Below are 10,672 nucleotides of genomic sequence, written 5' to 3'. Positions count from 1 at the left end.
GTACAAAAGAGTATTCACAATAGTTTTTTTATCTTATTTTTTAAAATACATCATCACATTTCATTTTTTCTATTTTATATAATAACTTTTACAATATATCATACATAAACTTATCTATATTTTTTTCATATTATTTAAATAATATTTTTTATTCTTTTTAAATATTACATTTTTACCAATAAATTTATAATATCCATATATTTTTTATATTTAAAATATATTTTTATATGCAATGTAATATAATTCAGTTCTATAGATACAAAAAAAAATATATATAATCCAAATAAAAATTAAAAATAAAATCAAAATATGAAAAAATTATTTAAAAAATATTTCTAATAGTTTTTTTAGAAAAAAATGAAATAGATGTGTTTTAAATGATAAACAATAAAAAAATCTGCTTACATCATAAAAATCAAAATAAAACAAATGAGTTGATAAATGTACGTAATCTTCCTATTATTAATGAAGATGATGTTTCCTATCAAAAAATAAATAAATAAATATTTTTAAATTTTCAAATAGATCCCATTCACGGGTTGCCCTGGACAACCATCAGTCCTGATCGGGCCTCCCAAAGGATGGCCAGTTGCTTGTTGTAGGCCACCCCTGGCTTTTTGTCGGCCACCCATGGCGGAAATTTTGCTTTAAAAAAACTCACAACCAAGGAATGCCGAAGACGGAAGAACCCACTTTTTGGCTGGCTAGCTCGTTAATTATGACCATTGTTCCTTTCACTTTCTCTAGTGGAGAAAACACTGGAATGACACCACCCCAGTAATTTCGTTTTCGGAAAGGAAAACTGAAGGCATTCAATTATTTTTATAAATTTTATATAATTATATGTTAAATGAGAAGTATTTTTATAAAATTAACATCACTTTATATAAATATTTTTATTTTAAAATATAATTATAAAAAATTGTACATATATTATTAATCTTTTGAAAAAACTCAAATTCAAAGAATGGCAAAATAAAAAAAGAAAAAAGCTAAATACAATCGTCCTGTACAGTCGTGGTGCAATCGTGGGCCCACATCACTTTAATTATTGTATATGGCCCCCTCTCCCCTTCTCCTTCAACCTCTGCCTCCTTCTTCATCTCGGTCTCTCACATCTGACACCAAATCAGATAGATAAGAAAAGGAATATATTTTTGTTTTGTTCAAATATTTTTGAGCATTTCCAAATCTCTCACAACTATCTAAAAAATAAAAAAAAAATAGGATATTGGAGAATGGGTATAAACCTTGCAACTTGCGCATGGGATGTCCTCTCCATCTCCATAACCATATTTTTATTTTCCTGCAATGGTTGCCATATATTTTTTTATATTTTATATTTTTTTTGTAATGGGAAACAAGAAGTTTTTGGAGAGATGGATGCCGAAACTGGAACTGAAAGAAGGTGTACATGTTTGCAAATTGGTCAAGGTATTTGTAAACTGGAATTTGAGAGAAAGTTGCGAAATGGATTTGGTATAATTAAAATTGGATTTGCAGACTGGGATAGATCTGCAGATTACATAATAAGTAAATTAGAATTGGAAGAAAGTGACTTGTGAAACAAACTGAAAAAAAGTTTGGATTTAAAAGAATTGTAATATTTTTTTTTTCGTCAAAACTGCGTCTGCGAGGCTTCTCCTTTAATTTTTTTTTTAATTTCTTATTAACATTGACGTGACACTGGCATCAACGATTGCATGCCGACTACCCTTCACGACTGTACCTAGCGGAGCTGATAAAAAAATGTCTTCCAAAAAATCAATCATGACAATTATTGCCTTGAACTGTTCTAAGGGAACAAACCAGCGAAATGACAACATCGGGGCAGTTGTCTGCTGCTTTCATTTCATTTATTTCTAGTGTGCAATCTTATCTCTTAAGTGATATTTTTATTTTGAGATTTGTTACTCATTCTCTTTCGCATCATATATTATATATTATTTTAATTATTTTTAAATATCTTTTGAACTTATTTTTTAAAAGTAATTAAATTCTTATACTCATCATTAAATATTTGATAAAATAAAATAAAAAAAATATAGTGTCTGGGGTAGAAAATAATAAACAAAAATTTTCTTTTATTTTTTAGTTCCTTTGGGTTTTAACACATACTTGGATCCGTAGATTATATATTTTTTTAAACCTCACTTAAATATAAAATATTTTAAATTTTTTATTTAATCATTACTTCTTAATTATTGTAACTTTTTTAAATTTTAAAAAATATCAAAAAAACAATATAACTTTTTGAAAGTTTTAAACAAAAATTATGCCCAAATAAAATTTTAACATTATAATATTTTTATTAACTATTTTATCTCTCATTTATAAAAATTAATAAAACATCTTTATTCAAACTATTTCATTACTATTCATACATAATTTAATTACTATTTACAAAGATTTTAAGTGTCTAAACGAGGCCTTAATCTTCCAGTCATTTTCTATTTCGCTAAGCAGCTTGTAAAGTTGTTGTCTGAGTAGTGCTACACCTACAAATAAGATTATATAAAAATAAATTTATAAATTAACATAATTTTATATGATATGTTAGATCTAATTTAAAATAAAAATAGCTAAAGTATTTTCTCTAAAATAAAAAAGTATCTTACTAAAAAGAATTTTCTAGAGGTGATGCTACTTAACCCCTCATTTAGCCCCCTCAAAGTTACTGCTAGTTGAATATAATTTTTTGTGTGTTTTATTTTTTGAAGTTTTTTAAATACAAAAATTTATTGGTGGTAACATTTTTAATCGTTTAAAACAACAAGAAAAAAAAAATGGACTGACGATAACTTTGAAATTATTCATTTTCTCCCAACAACACTTGTTGGCAAATCCAATGATGTCATTAGTGCAGACTTGAGGGAAAGCAGCTGGATCTTTAGCATGACATTGGTCGTGCGTTAAACAAAGTGAAGTGTATGGTACTTAAGGTTTGAATTATTTCAAAAATAAATAAAAAAAGGTTTGAATGAGTCAAATATATTGAATAATTAATTAAATAGATTGAAGTTAAGATAAAGGGCTGCATATTGAATGCGAATAAGAGATAAAGTGCTGCATGTTGAATTAACCACAACTTGTGTGGAGTCAGGAATTTTACTTATTTACGTGAAGATTCATTTGTTATGGATAACTTTTCCTTTCATTATTTATTCCGTTGAAATCATTATTTATGTAATTTATTTGGGTTTTGTTTGATGTACCCTTTTGTGATCTAGTTGTTATTGGAATTGTGTAGATGAATAAAAGAAAAGAACACACATCTCCCCTAACACTTTTTATTTTAAATCCATCAACTAAGATATGACCATATTGTTACAAATATTCAATATATATATATATATATATATATATATATATATTCAATTATAGGATTATGCTACTCAGCATCCCAAACTGTACAATATACATATTTTAAATTTTTTATTTTATTTATGCTAAATTAATTGAATTGTTCTCTACTCATAATCCATATACCACATACTTGTTATGAGAAAAAGGGGAAAAAAAAAATTAAAAGAGATGTGGCGTGTGGGATGATGAGTATAATTTTTCATGATGTAATATGCATAATTTTCTTTACTCAATTCTCTTGTTTGGTTTGTTTATGACTTGTTAGATATATATATATATTTATTTTTATACAAGGGGTGAGTGTTTTCGAGCTCAGATTTTTTATTTAGAGAACCGGGTCATATGCCATAAGAGTTAAGACCATCAAGCTCTTAGTTGGTAGACGTTTATTTAAGCTAGCTTGCTTGATATCATTATTGATATGATTGAGATTAAAATAATTATTAATTTATCAATCAAATACTAATTGTATATTATTTTGAGTAATGATAGATACAGTAGTCCTAAGAGGTGCAAGTCTCGTATATTTCATTTGAAAAAAAGGTAAATCCACTACTAAAAAAATAATTCTTTTATGTGAATTTTATATTTATTTATTTTTTCAAATGGAATACACAAGACTTACACATCCGGTAGGATTAATTTCAAGAATTTCCCTACCACTTGGGAGGTCAAGGATTCCTTGAAATATTCTACAGATCTATAGTCCACTGTTCTTGGTAAGATTTATAATCTGTTATGTTTATCTATGTAACACAGTTACTGCTTTTCAGAAACCACTAGATTAATGACCATTCGGGGACCAATAATATAGTTTGTTGCCTTCACGGTTCTCTGTAGTCAACAATCTTATATATTTCTAACATATTAATACTTTACGTCCCGAAACGGCCAAAATAATTCAATCTTCCAGTCCTTTACTATTTCTCTAAGAAACTTAAAGTTTTCATGTTTCTTAATTGGTCCAAATCTTTTTAGGGGAAGAACAGATACGACACGTAGTTTATTTTAGATACGTAGTAACCACGACATTCAGCAGCTATGTTTGAACAGCAATCTTCAACAAATTCTATGCTTGATCATATATAGGCTTTGACAGGTGAATGCAGAACAAAATTGATTGAGATATCGCCCTAGATGACATTGTTTCTCGTATCAAGATAGACTAGTGTATGTAATTTATTTTTTCTTAGCAATTAAATATTATTAGTACATTAGAAAACGAAGGTCTGTATTAAGAAAAAAAAAAGTTAAAGAGGGAATTGGATCATGTGGATTGGTTTGATATTTGCCGGAGATATTCTATGTGGAAGCAAAGCATGTTATCTGCGCTTGAGATGGCATGAAGAATGGTGGGTTAATTTTGGAGATATTGGACCAGGCTCGAGAAAATATTAATGCCCGATCCATAAGATAGAAGGTGGATCAAACTTTCCCAGCCCATTGGAAGTGAGTGCTAGATGATGGTCGATGACTCGATAAATTGAAATGAATGACTAGCCTATTGCTCGTGAAAATGATGACTCATTCGTTTAATTGGTATACAGATGAAATAATCTCATCTAATTTTAATTCATATAATTATTATAATTTTTTTAAAATTTTACACAAAATATAATAAATAATTTAAATTTTTCAAATTTTAAAATAAAAAATTATATTTTAATAATATTTTATTTAACTTTAATTTTTATCTAATCTCATATCTCTCATTTGTGTAACTAAACAAGAACTGAAAATCTAGTAGAGTGGGCATCGATCTCCAAGTTAGGGTGACGTAAGAGGAAGATGGGATATCAATCCGAATATTAACTTTAGGACTCTTCAATCTGGCAAATGGTAGCTATATATAATTATTTGAAAAAAAATATATTTGAAAGTATTTGTTGCAATTCAAGTACGGTTACAAGTAAAATAGAAATAGAAAGATGGAGGAGGCATTACAACATCTATCCTATAGATTTTTTGAACAATATTAATATATAAGAAATATTATAGAAGTAAGTAATTTCATGTCTTTTTAACTTTGACTCTCAAATTATTCAAGTTCAAAATACTTGAAACTATATATCCTAGAAGTTTAACAAATAGCCGTAGTGTCAAAGTTAAACGTCTAGGTAGCCAACCGGGTGTTAAGGTTGGATGTCGGTTGCTGAAACGATATTGATTCACAATTATCCTAAAAGTTTAACAAATGGCCGTAGCGTCAAAGTGACACTTCTAGGTAGCCAACAGGGTATTAAGGTTGGATGTTGGTTGTTGAGATTCTGAACGTGCTATTTTTTTTTTTTTTGAAAGCATGACATGTATATTTCATTTATCAACAATCAATCATTACAATATTTATCCCTCAACACAGCATTCACAATCTATGGAGGGCCCTCCTCTATCCATACAATTTCTTCATCACAAGTAAGAGCCATTTTTGCTAATGAATGAGCTACATTGTTAGCCTCTCTATGACTGAAATTTACAGACCAACACCTATTATTCTTCAACAACCTTCTAACATCCTCAATTACTACACCATAATCTGCCCATATAACAGCATCACTGTTTATTTCCTTCACTACCACCTGGGAATCACCCTCCAACAACACTTTCTGCAGTCCCAGCTCCAAACAGAGAAACAAAGCTCTCCTCAGTGCATATGCCTCAGCCACTACAGCCTTAACAGCAACAGAAAGTCTTGAACACAGACAGGCAAGAATCTCACCCTCCGAGTCCCTTACAATGATCCCAATCCCCACTTGTTTATTTTTTACATCCAGTGCAGCATCCCAGTTAACTTTGCAGACCATAGCCTCAGGTTTCTCCCATTTAACCAGCCTCCTGTCAACTCGATCAGGTTTTAAGGAATTGTTTATAGAATTAAAATCTTCAATATTCTGCATGGCAGCAAGAATTAAAGCTTTTGGACTCTCAAACTTTTTCTCAAAAATAAAAGAGTTCCTTCTCAACCATATTCTTCTCATCATACAAGCCACAAGACTTACCCCATCCTCCTCCAAACAGCTGTTGATTTGCTTCCATAGCTCCATAAAGTGACCTGCAGAACAAGCCCACTTATGAACTGGACTATCATTCTCTGCCCAGACATCTGAAGCAGCTGAACAGCACCATAAAGCATGTGCAGTGGTCTCCTCTTCCTTTTCACAGATAGGACATAGGCTATTTTCACCTATTTTCTTCCTTTTTAAGTTCAGATTGGTTGGAAGTAAGTCATGGCAAGCCTTCCACAGGAACTGTTTCACCATACCCTGCACCTTCAGCTTCCATATCGACTTCCATCCAAACTCATCTGCATTCATAGTTGAGGATTCACCCTTTTCAGCCCTTATCCTTGAGTGTTCCAGGTGATATGCACTTTTTACAGAAAATAAGCCATTTTGAGAACAACCCCATCTCATTTTATCCTTTGTACTCATCTTACTTAAAGGAATATTACCAATGGCCTCAGCCTCTTCTTTGTTGAAGATCTCTCTAATAAGCTCTTTATTCCACTCACCACTGCCTTCCTTAATTAACTACTTAACAGTTGCCTCAGCTGGAATCATTTTCATAGGAGATTGCAGTAAATGGAAAGAGGACGAAGGTACCCATCTGTCTTTCCATATTTTTATCACATTCCCATCTCCAACCCTCCATGATAGGCCATCTTTTATCAATCCAACAGAAGAAAAAAGGCTCCTCCAAATCAGAGATGGAGAGTGTAACAACCCGCTAGAAATTTAATTTAAGGAATTTCTATTGGAAATCCCGTGAAAACTCTATAAGTTAGCTTATTGTAATATCCGCTCCTTTCTTCTTCTTCTTTATGAGCCTCGATCCACGTGTCAGGGTTCGGTGTAGGTGCTGAGCCTCGTTCTAAGTGTCGAGAGTCAGTCTATCTGACGAGCCTCGATCTACGTATTGAAACTTATTCTACGTACTGTATCTCGATGGCGTGTTCTGAAAGCTATCTTGTGGATTTCAAAGTAAGATAGATATTTTAATGCTTACGAATATTTTAAATATTTTGAAAATATCTATAGAATATATTTTCAGTATTATTAGATAAGTATGTTTTAATGTATCACAATTATAATATTTTAATGAGCTCTGAAAATATTATAATTGTGGATAATATCTTATATTAAATATTTTAGTTATTTTAAAATATTAAGAGGTTTAACTTTACGTTGAAAACTCTTATTTAAATTAAATGGTTTTATCCTCTTTGAGTGATTAATGATACATTATCAATTTAGATAATGATGAAGAAATAGTTTATAAAATAATATTCTATCTTAATTCCTCTCAGTGTTTTGTTTAAGTGTTTTATGCACTTTGATTAATTAATGATACTTTATCATTTTATATAATGATGAAGAAAATATTATTTTATAAACCTTAGTTTATAAAATAATATTCTATCTTAATTTCTCTTAGTGTTTTATTAAAGTGTTTATTTTAAATAAAATACTTACGCGTTTTCAAATCAGTGTTTAAACTCATCGTTAGATCATTTTGAGGATCCCGAAGGATAGGATTGAAGATAGATACCCAGACCCCTACCCTTTTTCCTTGACTTTTTTTCTTTTTTCCTTTTTCTTTTTTTTCTTCTTTCTCTTTCCTCTCCTTCTCTTCGTGCCCGACGTGAACTTCCTCCACCATAGCCGTTCGGTCCAAGCTTCCAGCCGGCGCCACCTCCGGCCGCCGTGCCTCACCTCCCACACCGGCGTGATCCTCCCTCACCGGCGACCTCCACTGCACCGGTGGTGTGCTTTATCGGCCACCGAGTCTCTCTCTTTCCTCCTTCAACGAAATGGGTCTTCAACCATTTTTCACCTCTTTGGACCACCATACACGGCCAAAACGGCCACCAAGCACCACCAACGGAACCACCATGTCAAGAGTTTCCTCCCCATGTCCTTCTTTCTCCCTAACTCTCACTCTTTGTCCGATGGGTCTCCACACACACACGTTCGGTTGCACCGCCGTGCACCACCGTACACGGCTACCCATGGTGTTTGACCACTACCACCTTGTTCCTCTCATCACCACGAACTTCCCCAAGAAATTTCATGGCCAACGAAGCTATGTAGAGCTCTCACTCTCCCTCACTCTCCAAGGCCGAAAATGGCTTCAAACGACCGATCCGCCGCCGTGAGCCACCGTATGGCCACCACCTCGCCACCACAGCTCTACCACATGTTCCTCTACCTTTCCCTAGCTTGCCATGAAGTTCTATGGTCTTCTACCACCTCAAGCAAACACCCACCATTCGGATTCACTGTTCACGGCATGATGCCGCCGTGCTTCGCCACCTTCGACCACCACGAGGCCACCATGGTCCTTCCAAAGCCACACCTAGCTTTTCTCAAGCCCAAACTACCACTTTACGTGGTGGACAGCCACCGTACGCGGTGTTACTGACCGGTGCAAAACTGCAAGTGCACAGTATCGTAGTTTTATAATAAAGTGGTAAGAAGAGTATCGTCCTCAGGGATTGGTACCTTACTCTTGCCAAATACCAAAATTATACTAACCTCAATTTTATCTAGAGGAATCGCTAAGGTTTTTGTAGTTGCAAATAAAACTAGATCAACTCAAAGAGAAATAAGTAAAGAAAATAAAACTGACTTTCAAAGATCAAATTCAATAGGGAAGAAAACTTCTAGGAAATCGATTTCACCATAATTCTTCACTATGCTTTTCTCATCCAGCTAATTTAACTTAAACCTCTTTTGTCTATTAGCAAATCTCTAATTCATCCAAAAGCCTCTTTCGATAGTCAATTGGAAGTGATTCTAGTTTATCAATTCACACAAGAGTATGCAAATTAAATAATCAAGAACGCAATAAGACCAATGATTTAATTACTACACAGGTTCATACAAGTCTTTCGATCTCTATACTTACCTATGCTGAAATATCCAAGATCTACCCTATGATTCCCTCTTTCGATAGCAAATCACAAGATTAATAATCATCTAATCAATGGCCAGTTAATTAGAAGCATTAAACTCAGAATAAATCAGATAAACAAAGAGAGAATTGCATTAAATTAGCATGGACAACAAGCATAGTTCGGAAATAGGTTACATCGTTTTCCTAGAATAAAGAAAATTTAGCTCATGCTAGAAATGGAATTCAACATAAACGAATTCACCATAATTGTTCTGAGAAGATGGGAAGAAGAAAATAAACACTGAAAAATCCTCCTTGCAGCCTCAACTCGTAGTCAAAAGCTCAAGGGAACGATTCAATGCTTTTCTCCCATCCGTGCTCGTGTATGAATCCAACGTACGTGCAATAAATTGGAATTCCGTCTCCAAAACAAATGATTTGAATCCCTCTAGCTATGTTTTTCTCTCCCAAAGAGTGTTCTCCAGTCCAAACTCGCGGCTCTAGAGTGAAAAATGGCTTTTATATGGTCCCACGGCGGAAAACCTAAAATCTGTCAAAATACGATGTTCGCTCGAGCGGGGTGTCGAGCGCGCGTCGAGCGTTCGACTCTGCCTGATTTCGCTCGAGCGTCCAATGTCTCTGCTCGAGCGATCTTCGTTTTTCAGCAACCCGCTCGAGCTCCCTGTCGAGCGGCAGTCGAGCGTTTGAATCTGCCTGAATTCGCTCGAGCGGCCAAAAGCCTCCGCTCGAGCGAACTTGTAAAATCTGCAATATGAAATTTTGCAAGTCATCAAATACCCCCAAACTTACAACTTTGTTTGTCCTCAAACAAAAAGAAAAACAAATGATAGTTTAGGCAATATCAACTCGACCCCCAAGAGAAGTATCATCACTCACCAAGCTTTTATGAATTTAGATTTCATCTCTAGTATCTTACTCTTTTAACATCAAAGATAGCAAAAAAATCAATAAAAAATTTTACAATTTGTCAAGCAAGAGTTAGGCGTTTACTTCAACCTAAAGCTAAGACCTTGAGTGTGTGTGTGATATAGTCAATTTAACCTCAAACCACCTGTAAACTCAGATAAAAGTAGAACAACCAAAATCAGAAGAATTCTCTTAAAACTTAACCCCATAAGTCCAATTTTCAGAAATCCTCTCCACTAATGTAGTCAACACCAAAATCAAAGATCAAAAGGTCTTTATTAAGGTTGTAATGATAGGCCACAGGGTGAGAGTTAAGAAAGAACTGGATATGGAAAATTAAATCAAACTGAGAAAATACTTAGTGAAAAGAACATTAAAAGAGAAACTCACATGAATCAAATCATAGCTCTTTCTTGGCAATTTGCTCATACTTGTGGCATTATTATTGCTGTAATCACTGATGTAATACCAACACTTCCCTTAACAA

This window comes from Carya illinoinensis, chromosome 1, assembly GCF_018687715.1.
Source record: "Carya illinoinensis cultivar Pawnee chromosome 1, C.illinoinensisPawnee_v1, whole genome shotgun sequence".
Taxonomy (NCBI): domain Eukaryota; kingdom Viridiplantae; phylum Streptophyta; class Magnoliopsida; order Fagales; family Juglandaceae; genus Carya; species Carya illinoinensis.
Note: the sequence above shows the minus strand (reverse complement) of the source record.